Genomic DNA, 18,448 nt, shown 5'->3' with positions numbered 1-18,448 from the left:
AACATGTCTCTGTTCTTTTATCTAAGTGGTGAAAAAATTACCAAAGTTTGCTAAAGAAAAAAAAATGCGCAATTTTCCGAGACCCGTAGCGTCTCCATTTTTCGTGATCTGGGGTCGAGTGAGGGCTTATTTTTTGCGGTCCAAAGTGACGTTTTTAATGATACCACATTTGTGCAGATACGGTCTTTTGATCGCCCGTTATTGCATTTTAATGAAATGTCGTGGCGACAAAAAAAATGTAATTCTGGCGTTTTTAATTTTTTTTCTCGCTACGCCGTTTAGCAATCGGGTTAATGCTCTTTTTTTTTATCGATAGATCGTTGTGTATGTGTGTTTTTTTGTTTTTTTGTTTTTTTTATTTTGATTGGGGCGAAAGGGGGGTGATTTGAACTTTTAGGTTTTTTATTTTTTTTATTTTTAAACATTTTTTTTTTTACTTTTGGCATGCTTCAGTAGCCTCCATAGGATGCTAGAAGCATGCACAACTCAATCAGCTCTGCTACATATTGGCGATGAGCAGATCGCCCATATGTAGCAGATTTACTGCTGTGCTTTCAGCGCCGGCCACTGGGCGGCGCTCAAAGCGATCTGCCTGGAACAACCATAGAGGTCTCTATGAGACCTCTGGTTGTCCAGGCAACGCGTCTCCAACCCCGATGACTTGACGAGGGTCGTCGATGAGCTCACTTCCGGCCCCGCGGCCGGAAGCTCTTGTTAAATGCCCGCTGTCAGCGCTTGACAGCGGGATTTAACTAGTTAATAGGTGCGGGCGGACAGCTCGCACCTATTGCGGGGACATATAGCACAAAATATCCCACAATTCAATTAAGAAGAGGAGATCAGAGAGTTTTTAAAGCTAAAATCACATATTTTATTTAATCAAGAATAAAATAAAAAGTGTATACACCTAATAAGACCGCTGCCCAGGCCTGCCGCCCCTACGCGCGTTACGCCGTGGCTTCCTCAGGAGGCGTGGCTAATTGTAATCTGACGTTGGTATATATATCATAGGCAACCAATAGAAACGATCGTCAAATAAGATGACATCATAGCGCATGCGCTCTGAAACTATTGAATGCTGCCCATAGCATGGAAAGTTGCTATATAACATAAAATAAACAGCGCATGTATAGATGTATATAAATATAGGACCAATGCGCTAAATCGACCTTTTAAATTTAAATTAAATTGGTTGCCAATGATTAACATTTTCAATGGGGAACGTAGATGGGATGAAAAAGCGGCGCATGCGTGGATGTGTCCCGGCTCTTAAACCAGAGGCCGTCACTAGGCACTCCCAGAAAGCAGAGGGGCAGGTTGCTCAGCAACCTGACACCGGCCGCAAACTAAGTGAGCACTTTGTGAATGCCTCAAGCAGGGGCACAATCAGGCATGCGCACATCACCCGATAAAGACGCTCAGTAATATAAACATTAAAATGAAGATCCATATCAGCTCACCAAACTAAACAATATATGTTCATATCTGGGCACGTGATATACATTACTAAAGTGAATGATTATTAACCTTACCCTGTAGTGTGCGAGTATATTTTCATAGAAATAGCTAATAATAACAATATGCTAAAAATATGTTATGCAGTATATTCAATGATACAGACGAGCATATAATAAACAATATAATACATACATGCTACAATAAAAATATTATTTTGAAATATGATATTCATATCCATAGTACATTATGTAAACACATTACAATAATGTAAATTAGAAGAACAACAATAAAAAATGTGAAAAATGTGCCCAATATTGATACAAAACTCTTTTTAAAAAATTTTTTCAAAAAATCTTTTTATCACATAAAAAAATATTAGTGGTAGGCGATATAAATAAAATAATACAACAGTACAGAATCACATATCAACTTTTGCTAATGGATGAAAGAATCCTCAAGTCCTCATCCCACCTACGTTTCCAATTGAAAATGTTAATCATTGGCAACCAATTTAATTTAAATGTAAAAGGTCGATTTAGCGCATTGGTCCTATATTTATATAAATCTATACATGCGCTGTTTACTTTATGTTATATAGCAACTTTCCATGCTATGGGCAACGTTCAATAGTACAGAGCGCATGCACTATGATGTTATCTTATTTGACGATCGTTTCTATTGGTTGCCTATGATATATATACCAACGTCAGATTACAATTAGCCACGACTCCTGAGGAAGCCACGGCGTAACGCGCGTAGGCCTGGGCAGCGGTCTTATTTACAACATGTAAGTGCAATTTGACTACGATGTTATACTCATTCATGCCTCCTTTACTAGGACATTAGTGTGAAGCACTTTGTTCAGTCAGACGGGCGTTTACAATTAGAGCTCTTATCTGTATGCACGTATTCACAAGTCTATGGCAGCAGGAAGCATTGGCTTTTTATGTCAGCTTCTTAATAAGACTGCTGACCAATGATGATGAATTTACATCGATAGTCTGACTATGTTGTCTTTGCAAACCCCTGGCCGTATAGGTGTATACACTTTGTATTTTATTCTTGATTAAATAAAATATGTGATTTTTAGCTTTAAAAACTCTCTGATCTCCTCTTCTTAATTGAATTGTGGGATATTTTGTGCTATATGTTCTTTGATTTGTGCTATTTCCTGTGAATAGGGGAATTTGTATCTATTGCGGGCACATGTCTGCTGTTATAACAGCTGACATGTCGCGGCTTTGAGGTGGGTTCACTGCCGGAGCCCACCTCAAAGCAGGGGAGTCTGACCGCTGATGTACTATCCCATCAGCGGTCAGAAAGGGGTTAATAATCCCAGCCCATAGCAGAACCCCAACTCTACCTCAATGGCATCTGAGTCGAAGTAAAGTGCTGTGCTCGTCACTGATCAAACCCTGGGCTTATTCATACGGCCAAGAGTCACTCTCATCTCGTCAGTCCATGAAACCTTTGAACAATCTGTCTTAAAATATTACTTGGACCAGTCTTGACGTTCCAGTTCTGTACCTTTTTCAGTGGTGGTCAGTAGAGTCGAGCGAAACAGGTCGGCCTGATTCATAAGCAACAAATATGAACCTAGCACTCAACTTAAAGGTATTTGTAAGGCTAGTTTCACACTAGCGTTTATGAGCACAGCGACGGCTTGCGCAAGGCCGCCGCTAAGCCCCGCCCCCTGCCGCGCCCCCGCCGGTAGCTCCGCCCACCGGCGCATGACGCTGCATGCGCCCTGCGTCCCCTATCTTTATCACAGGGGGCGCAGGCCGTGCGCAGTATGCGTTTGGCAGAGCATGCGTCCTTTTGACGGTGTGCCGACCTGCGCCAAACGCAACCTGCTGCAGTTTGGTTGCGTCGGCGCACCGTCAAAAAGGCGCATGCACCGCCAAACGCATACTGCGCACGGCGTGCGCCCCCTGTGATAAAGATAGGGGACGCAGGGCGCATGCAGCGTCACGCGCCGGTGGGCGGAGCTACCGGCGGGGGCGCGGTAGGGGCGGGGCTTAGCGGCGGCCGTGCGCAGGCCGTCGCTGCGCTCATAAACGCTAGTGTGAAACTAGCCTAAGGCGGTTTATTGTAGTACACGAAAAAAGACGTTTCGGTCAACGTGACCTTCTTCAGTTACGTGTGGTATATAGATTGTGTAGAGCTTATAGGCATCTATCAGAAAGGACGATGGTGCTTTAGGCATTGAGGAGAATGATCTCTCTAAGGTAATGAGCTTGTCAGTATATAGGAGAGGGGCAAACGTGCCTCCAGATGCGGTGTCCACGGTGGACACCGCATCTGGAGGCACGTTTGCCCCTCTCCTATATACTGACAAGCTCATTACCTTAGAGAGATCATTCTCCTCAATGCCTAAAGCACCATTGTCCTTTCTGATAGATGCCTATAAGCTCTACAGAATCTATATACCACACGTAACTGAAGAAGGTCACATTGACCGAAACGTCTTTTTTCGTGTACTACAATAAACTGCCTTACAAATACCTTTAAGTTGAGTGCTAGGTTCATATTTGTTGCTTTAACGGTTTGGGAACCTAACCTTAGCACCATCTTGAGTTGTGCTCACGGTGTTCTTTCTATATAGGCCTGATTCATAAGTCGCCGACTTATGGCAAAGTCGGGTTTCGCCGACCGAAACCCGACCACAGCGTGAAATCGGCCATGCGGTCGGCAAAACAACCGCCAAAGTCGGATTTCCCAGAATGCTTGCACGTGACTTTTTTCAACCACTGAGCAAGGATGTACACTGTGGGCAACGAGATGACGTCCGGGGGGGTAGAGAGAGAAAGAGTTTTTGCGCACTTTAAAAAAGTGGTCTGGCATGTAGGTGTGTTTACTGTCCTCCACTCCCTGCCGACTTTGATTCCCCGTTGACTTGCATTGGGTTTCGTGTTTCAGTCGGACCTTCGACTTTTCCTGATAGTCGGCCGATTTAGTTCGACTCGACTTTTGAGAAAGTCGGGTTTCATGAAACCCGACTCGACCCTAAAAAAGGCAAAGTTGCTCATCTCTAGTGGTCAGGATTCAGCCTTCTTTACCTTGTATCTGAGCTCTGAATACCTTGTACTTCTGGGCACTGCCGGAAGGTTGTAGTTCTGGAATAGGACAGCACTGGAGGATAATGGCTTCCTTGTCGCTTCCATTTCAATCTTCTCAAATCTTTGGCAGTTAATGTGCATCAATTTTTCTCAACACGACACAGAAGACTTTTAAAACATTTTGACTTTTCAAAGTCAGTTAATGGATTGTTCAATCTAAATTGAAAAGTCTGGAGTCACTCTGTGTGACTATATAATCAAACTCCCAAGACAGATATGGGTACCATCCAAAACATGCATAATTGAAATAAATTTACATCACTATATTCACCCATGAAAATATAAGAACAGTAATATATACTCCGAACTATGACAAAACCAATAAGAAATGGAGTTCTATACACAATATTATAAAATAAAGATAACCTTTATTGTGTCAGAAAATTGCATAAATATGGCTAAAAGACCACACAATAGTACAGGACATATGACCCTAGTGAAAATACATAGGTCCGGCGCATATAGCAAACATTATTATAAAAAGGCACATAGAGCACATGAAGTCATGTATCTAACACCATAATACTTAATCCCTTATACAAATGATCTTGTATGACCATAATAACATGATTATAATGGTGTTTATATCAAGGGATCACCCCTAAGTACAACCATTAAGGACGCCATAGTAATAATGAATCGAATGAGGGAAGGGTTAAGTACCATAAAAAATATATTTTAGTGCTTACCCATAAGTATGGTGTCAAAATGCCCAGGAGCCACGTACCACCCCTTGACGCGCGTTTTGCTTTAGCGTTTTGATATCCGTAGGCCACATGCACCCTCATTACACAAATACACATCACCTGATCTGCTTTATCCAATAAGCATTCAAGTCTATACAGCTTGGAGGTGAGAAATCTGAATAAAAATAATATGGTCAAAATACTTACTAATAATTGTGCACACAGTGAATATACCGTGAACCGGCATAATACAATCATTTTGGTAAATGGCACTTGTAAAGGGTTTAGGATACAATTGGCAGAAAGGAAAGAGCTGGAAGCCGGAAAAGTAATTGAGGAACTCTTATAGGGGCCAAATTGTAATGTCTGGACAATTGGCTAGTGCATCTGGGGCAGGGTTGCCATCAGGGCATTACTGCCCTTACTGCTGTATGGGGTCTGAATAGCAGCGGCAAACAGGGGGGTACGCAGGGCCCCGCATCTTGTGCTTCTGCTCAACGGGTTCCATCGTGTACTAATGTGCTGTGTGCTGCGGGCCTGCGGCACACACGTCCGTTGACGGGGCCCGGGAGTTTTCTCGGAGCAGTGCATGGCCGTCTAACCTTGACAGCTGCGCAGCTCTGACTCCCTCCGGCCTCCCTGGGCTTCTGGTCAGGTGTCATTGCGTACGCGCCAACATGTACGAGGACACTGTTACCAGAAGCGGAACTGCACTTGCTGGGGATCGCTTATGAGGTAAGTATGTAAAACATCTTTTTTTTATAAAATGAATTAAATGGGTGGGGACGGGATAAGGGGGGGCTGCACATGATGAAGGGCGGCTGCAAATGATGGAGGTGAGCTGAAAATGATGTAGGGGGGGATGCAAATGATGCAAGGGGGCAGAAAATGATGGAGGGGTGCTGCAAATAATGGAGGGGATATGTTTTTTTTATATTTATACAGTGACAAATAAAATTGACTTTTGATCTTATTATATGTCATCATTTTGCTCCTAGTTCTCCTATCGTCTTTCCATGTATATTGGAGCTGGTGCAGTGTGCTTGGGGGTTGATGCTACTATTGGTCACCACCCTGGTCTATAAATATGTATTTGGGATTTCTGTTGCCATTAATTGTTTCTGTGTTCTTCACAGATCTTCCCATCCCTAGTATGGATTTTCAAGCACGTGATTGCACTTGGCGTGCACAGATCAATGATGTTTTCCATGACAATGCAGATGGGGGTACTGATGGGTTCAATAAAGATCTACAGAAGGTTATCTACCGTTTTAAGGAATTGCTGCGTAAAAGAACGCAAATTTGGTGGAACCATGAGTTTTTGGATAAATACATACAAAAAAGATTTAATCCCCAGATGACTTTGCATACAGGTCTTCCCTTCATTCCCGATGCTGGATGAGAATTTTAAAAATAAATGGGAGGAATTGACTAATACTTGTTTAAAGGGGTTCATGGTTCTATTGAAACAGATGAAACATGAATCATTGGTGTCTATTGAAACCGAACTTGATGGCTTACAAGCCACTTTACAAAAGAACATGACGTGCGATGCCCTTAAAAAATTGAAAGATGAGGTTGAAGCTGAACTACAGAAATGGGCCAATGATATCCAATCCACAAAAGCAAAGAAAATTAAAAGAGATATTCAAGATAAACAACTATCTAGGGTGTATAGATGGCGGAATTCGTTTGGATGGTCCTGTTCCCAATCCAGCAACACGTCACATTCCCAATCTAGATCCACCTCTACACGTTCAAACAGATCCACATATAATGAGGATACAGTACCGAAAAATTCGCAATTTGGTAGTAACTCTAATACAGAGTCTACCAATAAAAGGATTGCAACCAGGCAATTTACTAAGAGCAAAACACATAGGGATAAGACGTCCCAAGCCGGTCCTCAGGGAGGTGTTCAGGTATTGAATCTTTCATCTCACGTACTTACTGCTTCACAATTGGAGGTTCTGGGTAAGGGCCTGACCTTTTCTCCTTCTAATCTCTTCAATTATTTTACAGCCCTGAAGGATCTACAGCTCTTTTCCCGTAAATTGATTCTAAAAAAACTTCATAGCAAAAAACATACATCTGAAGCCATGAGTGAGGTTGAGAGAGAGAGAGAGACACTTCGTGATTTGGAGGATTTTCTTGGGGAACAAGACAGTCAACATACAAGTAGGTTTCCCTCTACTATTCTGACTAGATCTACTAGATTCCCCCCCCCCCATCCCTGAGTCCACATATTGAAATCTTTACAAAGTTCGTTAGTGAAGACTTTAAAAAAACTGTCTTCCAGACGTAAATATGACAACTTAACATACAAACAACGTCAAGCTATCATTCAATTACGATCTTTTCAAGATGTTGTTTTTAAATCAGCGGACAAGGGAGAGAATATAGCTATTTGGCCTAATGAGAAGTATGAGTGGGAGGCTTTTCGCAACTTAAAAGATACTAACACATATTTAAAATTTTCTTTCAACCCAATGGCTTCTTTTTTGCATGAACTTCAATTGATCTTGGTCAGGGCTCTTGAGGGGAACATCATCACCAAGAGTGTGTTTGATGGTTTAATGGTCAGGTCCCCCAGAGCCCCAACATTTTATTATCCAAAGTCCACAAGGATGCCCTTGACCCCTGGGACACCCTATTGTGTCGGGGATTGGGGGCATTTATGATCCGGTATGTCAATTTATTGACTTTTACCTCAAACCCCTAGTGGAGATGTTACCCTCCAATATACGTGACAACGAACGTTGTGGTGAGGGTTGATGGCATCCTCGTGGACACCAATACTCTCCACGTCAGCAGTTTATATACTTGCATCGATCATTCCCAGGTTTTGGAGGCTGTTCGTCCCTTCCTGGGGGCCTCCAACTTGGACGGCCCTTTATGTGAGCTGATCCTCGAGCTGGTGAGCTATATCCTAACCCACAACTTTTTTGTCTTCAAGGACAATTTATACTTGTAGAAGCGCGGCATGGCCATGGGTGCGGCCTGTGCACCCTCGTATGCCAATCTCTTCCTAGGCGCCTGGGAGAGATTTATTTTTGGCGACGTGGGCCCACCGGGTGCCTCCCATGTACAGTGTTGGTATTGCTGCATTGATAACATTCTTTTGTTGTGGGATGGGGCGGCTTGCCAGCTCGAGAATTTCATGAGGACCCTTAATGACAACACTTCTAACATCCGGCTTACGTATACTTTTGATGACAGGACGATTGACTTCCTGGACGTCCGCCTGGAGATCGATACCAGCAGGCGCATCCAGAAGGACGTTTTCAGGTAGCCAACGTCTGTCAATTCTTTATTACATGCCTCTTCAACTCATGATCCGACCACTATTAGGGTTGACCCGGTCGGACAGTTCCTCAGGATACAGCGAATTTGTTCCTCTGATGCCAAATTTGAGGCACAAGCTTTGGACTTAAAAAATCGATTTCTTGCTTGTGGCTATAGCCGCAGATGTGTCAAATCTGGATATGATCGTGCAAGGAAAACCCCACGCAATAATTTGTTACATCCGGTCAAAAAGTGTAGTAATATGGGTGGTCATGGACCAATCAGGTTCATCTCCACCTATAAGCACGAATGGAACAACATGCGTTCCATTATCAGCAAACATTGGTCTGTTTTGGGGACCAATCCCTCCCTGATGGCTGCCCTGGGTAGTTTCCACCGAATGACTCCTAGGAGATCTAAAAACCTTAGTGATTTACTGGTTAGGAACCACCATATCCCTGCTCCCAGTAATCCTTTTGGTACTAGTTGTCCTCTCTGAGGCTCTTTTTCATGTGGGCACTGTCTTTCCTACACCAATGTCCAGCGATGCTCTACTTTCGTCTCTTCAGACGGGTCTAAAGAATTTAAAATTAGACAGCGTATATCTTACGGCACTACAAATGTGATTTACTATGCCACATGTCCATGCCCCAAGATATACATAGGCCTTACTACTAGGGAATTTAGAGTACGCATACGTGAGCATGTGCGGGACACTGGTGCGGCCAAGACGGTGTCCGACATCTCAGACTTAAAAACGATTCCCCGCCACTTTAAACTGCACCAGAATAGTGATGCAAGGTTACTTAAGGTTAGGGGGATTGATGTCCTTCATATGGGTATTACAGGAGGTGAAACAAAAAACTTGCACAAATTGAAACTGGACACTGTGACACCAAAGGGCCTCAACGAATCCCTATGCTTTGCCCCCTTTTTGTAATATTTTCACAATATCTTCTTACGATTATTTTACCTTCCTGTTCCCATCATTTTATCCCTTAACCCCCCCGGATATGTGTTTTTATGGCTTTGTTTCTAATGTCAATTTATTCTATGTTGCTAGTGACATTCTTGATTTCTTGTGTCCCACCACGACCTCCATATGGCTTTCTATGGACTCTGGAATGATCTTGTAATACAGTCTTATTTACCAAGGACTATGACCACATAACATGGATGAGAATATACCTTCACTTTATTAATTATGAACTACAGCTGTATACCCTGAATGTATTGTTATGCAGTTTTCATTGTGTGCTGTTATAATCCACATGGTTAGTTGGGTAAATTGGGGTGATTTATTTCACAGTAAACCTCTCTGTTATTTAATCCATACTATTTAAAGTATCCGATTTCTATGATCTTATTACTCCATGTGTGGCCATGCGCATCGCTTTGTAGCAGGCTGGGTCCTGTCTGTGGAAGGGTGTCTCTATGCTCTGTGCATTGTGCTGTGGGATTGGTTTTTTCCCGGCGCATGCGCACTGTGCATGACACTTTGCTCGCATCTCAGGACCTGGGGGTTCCAAAGCGCTTGCGCCGATAAGCCACCATGATTGGCCACTTACGGCCATGTGACCAGGTTCACCGGATTATTTGAAGGTCCTGTCGGAGCTTAGGACTTATTCCCTTGAGAAAGCGGCCCCGTGTTCCTACGAAACGTGCAGCGGGGTACACCATCCGACCCCTCTACTCCTCATATACTGACCGGTAAGCCATGATTGCTTTTTACCACCTACTATGGCATTATGCTTATGAAGCCGATTGATGTGAGTCTCTACGGCTATGTGACTAATTTATATTGATCTCTATGGGCTTACTGGGAGTCTGTTATTACCCCCTTAATAGTCACTTGACTTATTATGTTATATGGAGCTTTTCCATTTGAGGTGATCAGAGGGGGTGGGGGGGTTAACTATTCTGCATTGAATTGGCACTTTTTGCAATGATGTGATGTGATATGTAATCTAATATATAAAGCTCAAAGTGTGTATGTATGTATGTATGTGTGTATGTCCGGGATAGGCATCCGTACCGTCGCAGCTACAGCCACAAAATTTGGCACAGTCATACGTTGACACAGTCATATGTTGTATGTATGTAGTATGTACTATGTATGTACAGTGGGGAAAAAAAGTATTTAGTCAGTCAGCAATAGTGCAAGTTCCACCACTTAAAAAGATGAGAGGCGTCTGTAATTTACATCATAGGTAGACCTCAACTATGGGAGACAAACTGAGAAAAAAAAATCCAGAAAATCACATTGTCTGTTTTTGTTTCATTTTATTTGCATATTATGGTGGAAAATAAGTATTTGGTCAGAAACAAGCAATCAAGATTTCTGGCTCTCACAGACCTGTAACTTCTTCTTTAAGAGTCTCCTCTTTCCTCCACTCATTACCTGTAGTAATGGCACCTGTTTAAACTTGTTATCAGTATAAAAAGACACCTGTGCACACCCTCAAACAGTCTGACTCCAAACTCCACTATGGTGAAGACCAAAGAGCTGTCAAAGGACACCAGAAACAAAATTGTAGCCCTGCACCAGGCTGGAAAGACTGAATCAGCAATAGCCAACCAGCTTGGAGTGAAGAAATCAACTGTGGGAGCAATAATTAAAAAATGGAAGACATACAAGACCACTGATAATCTCCCTCGATCTGGTGCTCCACGCAAAATCCCACCCCGTGGGGTCAGAATGATCACAAGAACGGTGAGCAAAAATCCCAGAACCACGCGGGGGGACCTAGTGAATGAACTGCAGAGAGCTGGGACCAATGTAACAAGGCCTACCATAAGTAACACACTACGCCACCATGGACTCAGATCCTGCAGTGCCAGACGTGTCCCACTGCTTAAGCCTGTACATGTCCGGGCCCGTCTGAAGTTTGCTAGAGAGCATTTGGATGATCCAGAGGAGTTTTGGGAGAATGTCCTATGGTCTGATGAAACCAAACTGGAACTGTTTGGTAGAAACACAACTTGTTGTGTTTGTAGGAAAAAGAATACTGAGTTGCATCCATCAAACACCATGCCTACTGTAAAGCATGGTGGTGGAAACATCATGCTTTGGGGCTGTTTCTCTGCAAAGGGGCCAGGACGACTAATCCGGGTACATGAAAGAATGAATGGGGCCATGTATCGTGAGATTTTGAGTGCAAACCTCCTTCCATCAGCAAGGGCATTGAAGATGAAACGTGGCTGGGTCTTTCAACATGACAATGATCCAAAGCACACCGCCAGGGCAACGAAGGAGTGGCTTCGTAAGAAGCATTTCAAGGTCCTGGAGTGGCCTAGCCAGTCTCCAGATCTCAACCCTATAGAAAACCTTTGGAGGGAGTTGAAAGTCCGTGTTGCCAAGCGAAAAGCCAAAAACATCACTGCTCTAGAGGAGATCTGCATGGAGGAATGGGCCAACATACCAACAACAGTGTGTGGCAACCTTGTGAAGACTTACAGAAAACGTTTGACCTCTGTCATTGCCAACAAAGGATATATCACAAAGTATTGAGATGAAATTTTGGTTCTGACCAAATACTTATTTTCCACCATAATATGCAAATAAAATGAAAAAAAAAAACGACAATGTGATTTTCTGGATTTTTTTTTCTCAGTTTGTCTCCCATAGTTGAGGTCTACCTATGATGTAAATTACAGACGCCTCTCATCTTTTTAAGTGGTGGAACTTGCACTATTGCTGACTGACTAAATACTTTTTTGCCCCACTGTATGTATGTTGTATGAATGTAGTATATATGAAGTATGTATGTAGTATTTATGTATGTTGTATGAATATAGTATATATGTAGTATGTACTATGTATGTATGTTGTATGAATGTAGTATATATGTAGTATGTATGAATGCAGTATTTATGTAGTATGTATGTAGTATGCATGTATGTTGTATGAATGTAGTATATATGTAGTATGTATGTAGTATGTATGTATGTTGTATGAATGTTGTATGAATGTTGTATATATGTAGCATGCATGTATGTTGTATGAATGTAGTATATATGTAGTATGTATGTAGTATGCATGTATGTTGTATGTAGTATGTATGTTGTATGAATGTAGTATGTATGTAGTATGTATGTATGTTTTATGAATGTTGTATACATGTAGTGTGTATGTAGTATGTATGTTGTATGAATGTTGTATATATGTAGTATGTATGCTGTATAAATGTAGTATATATAAAGTATGTATGTAGTATGCATGTAGTATGAATGTAGTATATATGTAGTATGTATGTATAGATATATATATATATATATATATATATATAATTTTTTTTTTTTTTTACATTCAGCACATTAGCCGGATGATGGGACAACTACTGTCCCATCATTGGCTAATGTGTCAATCACTGTCATTGTAGCAGGCATAGCCGATGGGACTTGTAGTCCCATCGGACGATGCCTGCACACACACACATGTGTATGAATGTAGTATATATGTAGCATGTATGTAGTATGCATGTATGTATGTTGTATGAATGTAGTACATATGAAGTATGTATGTAGTATGTATGTATGTCGTATGAATGTAGTATATATGTAGTATGTACTATGTATGTATGTATGTTGTATGAATGTAGTATATATGTAGTATGTAGTATGCATGTATGTATGTTGTATGAATCTAGTATATATGTAGTATGTACTATGTATGTATGGTTTTGTATGAATGTAGTATATATGTATGTATGTTGTATATATGTAGTATGTATGTATGCTGTATGAATGTAGTATATACACTCACTGGCCACTTTATTAGGTACACCTGTCCAACTGTGTGTTAAGACTTAATTTCTAATCATCCAATCACATGGCGGCAACTCAGTGCATTTAGGCATGTAGACATGGTCAAGACAATCTCCTGCAGTTCAAACCGAGCATCAGTATGGGGAAGAAAGGTGATTTGAGTGCCTTTGAACGTGGCATGATTGTTGGTGCCAGAAGGGCTGGTCTGAGTATTTCAGAAACTGCTGATCTACTGGGATTTTCACGCACAACCATCTCTAGGGTTTACAGAGAATGGTCCGAAAAAGAAAAAAAATCCAGTGAGCGGCAGTTCTGTGGCCGGAAATGCCTTGTTGATGCCAGAGGTCAGAGGAGAATGGGCAGACTGGTTCGAGCTGATAGAAAGGCAACAGTGACTCAAATTGCCACCCGTTACAACCAAGGTAGGCAGAAGAGCATCTCTGAACGCACAGTGCGTCGAACTTTGAGGCAGATGGGCTACAGCAGCAGAAGACCACACTGGGTACCACTCCTCTCAGCTAAGAACAGGAAACTGAGGCTACAATTTGCACAAGCTCATCGAAATTGGACAGTAGAAGATTGGAAAAACTTTGCCTGGTCTGATGAGTCTCGATTTCTGCTGCGACATTCGGATGGTAGGGTCAGAATTTGGCGTAAACAACATGAAAGCATGGATCCATCCTGCCTTGTATCAACGGTTCAGGCTGGTGGTGGTGGTGTCATGGTGTGGGGAATTTTTTCTTGGCACTCTTTGGGCCCCTTGGTACCAATTGAGCATCGTTGCAACGCCACAGCCTACCTGAGTATTGTTGCTGACCATGTCCATCCCTTTATGACCACAATGTACCCAACATCTGATGGCTACTTTCAGCAGGATAATGCGCCATGTCATAAAGCTCGAATCATCTCAGATTGGTTTCTTGAACATGTTCACTGTACTCAAATGGCCTCCTCAGTCACCAGATCTCAATCCAATAGAGCATCTTTGGGATGTGGTGGAACGGGAGATTCGCATCAGGGATGTGCAGCCGACAAATCTGCGCCAACTGTGTGATGCCATCATGTCAATATGGTCCAAAATCTCTGAGGAATGCTTCCAGCACCTTGTTGAATCTCTGCCACGAAGAATTGAGGCAGTTCTGAAGGCAAAAGGGGGTCCAACCCGTTACTAGCATGGTGTACCTAATAAAGTGGCCAGTGAGTGTATGTAGTATGTATGTAGTATGTATGTATGTTGAATGTAGTATATATGAAGTATGTATGTAGTATGTTTATTTTATTTTTTTTTTACGTTCAACACATTAGCCGGATGATGGGACTACTACTGTCCCATCATTGGCTAATGTGTCAATCACTGTCATTGTAGCAGGTATAGCCCAATGGGACTTGTAGTCCCATCGGACAATGCCTGCACACACACACAACCCCCGGCAGGCCCGCACAGACTCCGGCAGGCCCGCACAGACTCCGGCAGGCCTGCACAGACCCCCGGCAGGCCTGCACAGACCCCCGGCAGGCCTGCACAGACCCCCGGCAGGCCTGCACAGACCCCCGGCAGGCCTGCACAGACCCCCGGCAGGCCCGTACAGACCCCCGGCAGGCCCACACAGACCCCTGGCAGGCCCGTACAGACCCCCGGCAGGCCCGCACAGACCCCGCCCGCACACACAGACACGCACAGTGCCCGCCCACGCGCCGCCCACACTCTTCCCCCCTCCCGAACAGGATGTGCAAGTAAAGAAAGGGTTTTTTTAATTCCGATATTTCTGTCCCATTGACTTGAATGGGACTTCTGGTATCGGAATCTGCGATACCCGATACTTTTTGGGTATCGGTCCGATCCAGTCCGATCCGATCCTTCACAGTATCGGATGGTATCGCTCAACACTAGTTATCACACAACACTATGGATAAAAATGTTAGAATTTCTCATAAAATAAAGTGCTTAAAGTCAATAAATAATACAAGTCTGAAGTGCAGAACAGATAAAACTTCCAGACTATGAATCTCTGTACATTTCCTAGCAGAATCCTCGGCTATAATTTCTTTTACCTCTAAATTCTCCTTTCGCTCGGCGTTGTGTAAGAAGCGATCGCTCATTCTTCATGCAGGGTAAATCGTGCTTACTAAAGCGTCAGTTCGGCACTGTCACACGTCGCAGCCTATTTTTAACTATTGTCTATTTCTGGCATTGTTTGAGAAGGCTGTTATTACTCAGTGCTCAGGTGGCTGCAGCCCGCAAGTTGCCTGACAAGGTTCCTGAGGAAATATATGTAAGATTTGCGAACAATTATTATCACACAAGAGGTCAATTAGTATTGAGCAGAAATGCTTTACAGCATGTATGAATTTGTTCGCGGGACAAAATGGTGCAAAATATGGTGGATACTACCAGCCTCCAAAGGACACCTCTGACTTGTTTAAGGTAGTGCCGAATTTCGTGCATGCTTGGCTATTCTTACTTAGAGTGGTTTTCCAAGATTAAGATCCTACTGACCTGTTCATGGGATAGGTCATCAATATTAGATCGGTGGGGGTCTGATTCTCAGCACACGCACTGATAAGCTGTTACCTGGTCCCACCACCATAAGAACACAGTGTATAGAGCAGAGGCAGCATAGATCTGTACACTGTGTAGTGGTTGTACTCAGATCAGGTGGTGATGGGGGTCAGCTGTAGTGAAGGGCAGCTGACCTCCATAAGCCATCACTATCATAGCCCTGGATAATTTTTTTAAAGGGAACCAGATACATAAAAAAAACTGTCATGGTTTGGACAGTGTTCTTGCCCTGCACTCACAGGGTTAAGTGTACGTGGCCTCTTTCTGGATCTGGGAGGGGTATTTATACTCACTCTTTACCAGGGTTCTCTGTCAGCTATACTGTTGCTCTGATTGTGTGTCTGACTCCCCTAGTGTGCGTGTGCACTTCATGGCTTGTTTGCTTCCCGTGTATGACCCGGTCTGTCCCCTCACTCTGTACTCCGTCTCTCGTTTTGGTATTATTGTCTTTTCCGGTTCTGACCTCCTGGCTTGGCTATCATTACTCCATTACAGTTTGTCCCTATTGTACCGTCTATTGCCCGTTTCGGTTTTCTGATCTATTGCTACGTCCTGACTATCCATTCTGCCTAACCTTTTGGTACTGTCGTGCTATCTTGTGCTTTGACCTTGGCTTGATCTGGTTTCTGTCTCTGTCTATGTCCCTTGGTAACATTGTCCTGTAGTTACCTTTCTAGGAGTTTTCCTCAGCTCCTAGCTCTCTGGAGTTTAGACCACGCCCTCAGCAGTCACATGCTTCAGGTCCTGTGAGCCTGGAGCATGCATCGTCACCACTGCTGCCCCATTCCACAGGTATCTTTGTGCACAGTTTTGTACTCAGGACAGCGTACTGGCTCAGTGAGCAGGTGCAGTGCGGTGTTCCTGACATAAATACTTTAACCTGCAGATATGGTGTTAATATGCAGGTAAATAGCTGTTACCCAGGTGGTTGTGGAACCACTGTGCCACACTCTAGGGAGAGCCTGGAGGGGCATAACTAAGCCACCACCTGGTTCTTTACTAGAGCCCCTGATGATGTGGTTAGACTTGAAGCCAGGTGGAAGCTAGGTGCTACTCCAGGTCAGACCCAAGAGCTTCAGCAGCGTGCTCACAAAAGGGGCGGGAAGCAGGACCGGCCAGGAACTGGTAAACAGGTGGACATGGGGCTGGTACACAGAACATCCGCACCACCAAATAAAATGAGACAAGATAGGTTCAGGAACACAGGACGGAATCGCGTATCAGGTGCAGGCTGAACGGACAAGAGCAGGTTCAGACAGAGCATGCAGGACAGACAGGGTAAGGTTCAGGGACTACAGGTACAGGGACCTTACAACCAGAAAACACACTGAATACTAAAGTTGCTAAGGCACCTACCAATAGGAGAGGGTGCCTTACATAACAGGTGTCTTCCAGCTTTTAGCTGGGGACGTTATACAGAAACATGCTGCTCCTTTACTAGGCAAGGAGTGCGCGCGCCCTAAGCACCCTCCCAGGAGAACTGCATGTAAGTCAACACGTCGGCATCCCTGATGGAAGAAGGAAGGAGAATCATGCAGGGGCGCCGACGCTGTTCTAACAATAGCGGTCTGAACCAACCCAGCGCCCATACTTAGAGTCCGACTGCCGGGAGGAAATTAACTTTATTTCTCCCGGGAGCTTTCACTTATAGGGGTGGTGTTGGCATGGCTTTAGTCACCGATTAGTGTATAAAAAGCTGCAATACTTTTCCCTATGTGATTTCTCATTACTACACATAACTTAATTTAAGGTATTCTAAGGTTTGATCTCTTTGCCTGTGTGGATTGGATGGGTTGTTACGGACATCTGGTAAGAATTTCATGTCAATAGCACCTTTAGAAATAGGTTTACTTAAAAAATTGGTGACGTGTTCAATACTTATGTCACCCACTGTATATACACAAAAACTGCACTGCTGAACCTACCATACATATACACACACAGCTCTGCAGCATTAACATTATATACACACAGCACTGCTGCATGCACAGTTAATAAGTTAATACACAGAGTTCTACAGTACATTGTACATACACAAACATATTTTCCCTCCCCTGCCATTCCCAGATAGATCAGTGTTTGGGAGGGAGAGAACCTTGCAACTACACAATTCTCTCAATAATCTTCTCAATAATGGGGTACAACACTGTATAAACACTTTGCACAATCAATTAGGTCAAAGGGTCTATTAGTCTAAAACTACAGAACATTTTTTTTATATTTTATTTTGTTTACAAGATTACACGAGTAGCCAGAGTAACAGTATTTGCATTTGGACAAAAAATGACTAATGTTGAAGTGTGTTGTAGACATGCTCTGTTACCTGTGCAGAGGTCACTGTAACAGAGCAGGAGGAGGTGGATCCCGAGTCTTCTCCTTCCAGCATTTATTGTAATTTTAGATGTGCAGAGACAAATAAAATTCTGCACTGAGCTGTTCTGTAATGCTTAATGATTTTCCTTGGTTGAAAGTATTTGCTTTTAACCATGCTAATTAAAAAGTCTAAGATAAATTACCATAAATATAGCAGGAATAAAAGGACTGACTTTGCAAAAGATTGCAAATTCCTTTCC

The 18,448-nt window shown here is 43.1% G+C and overlaps 1 protein-coding gene across 2 annotated transcripts in view; it reads right to left on the bottom strand.

Annotated features, from left to right (window-relative positions):
- TRMT9B (tRNA methyltransferase 9B (putative)) overlaps nucleotides 1–18,448 on the bottom strand; it is an 81,527-nt gene that overhangs the window by 27,586 nt on the left and 35,493 nt on the right. The gene's annotated exons all lie outside the window — the stretch shown is intronic.

Source organism: Dendrobates tinctorius, unplaced genomic scaffold (assembly GCF_039654945.1).
Source record: "Dendrobates tinctorius isolate UK_male_01 unplaced genomic scaffold, ASM3965494v1 ptg000079l, whole genome shotgun sequence".
In the NCBI taxonomy this organism is placed as follows: domain Eukaryota; kingdom Metazoa; phylum Chordata; class Amphibia; order Anura; family Dendrobatidae; genus Dendrobates; species Dendrobates tinctorius.
The sequence above is the reverse complement of the archived record's forward strand: the minus strand, read 5'-3'. Positions and strand labels throughout refer to the sequence as shown.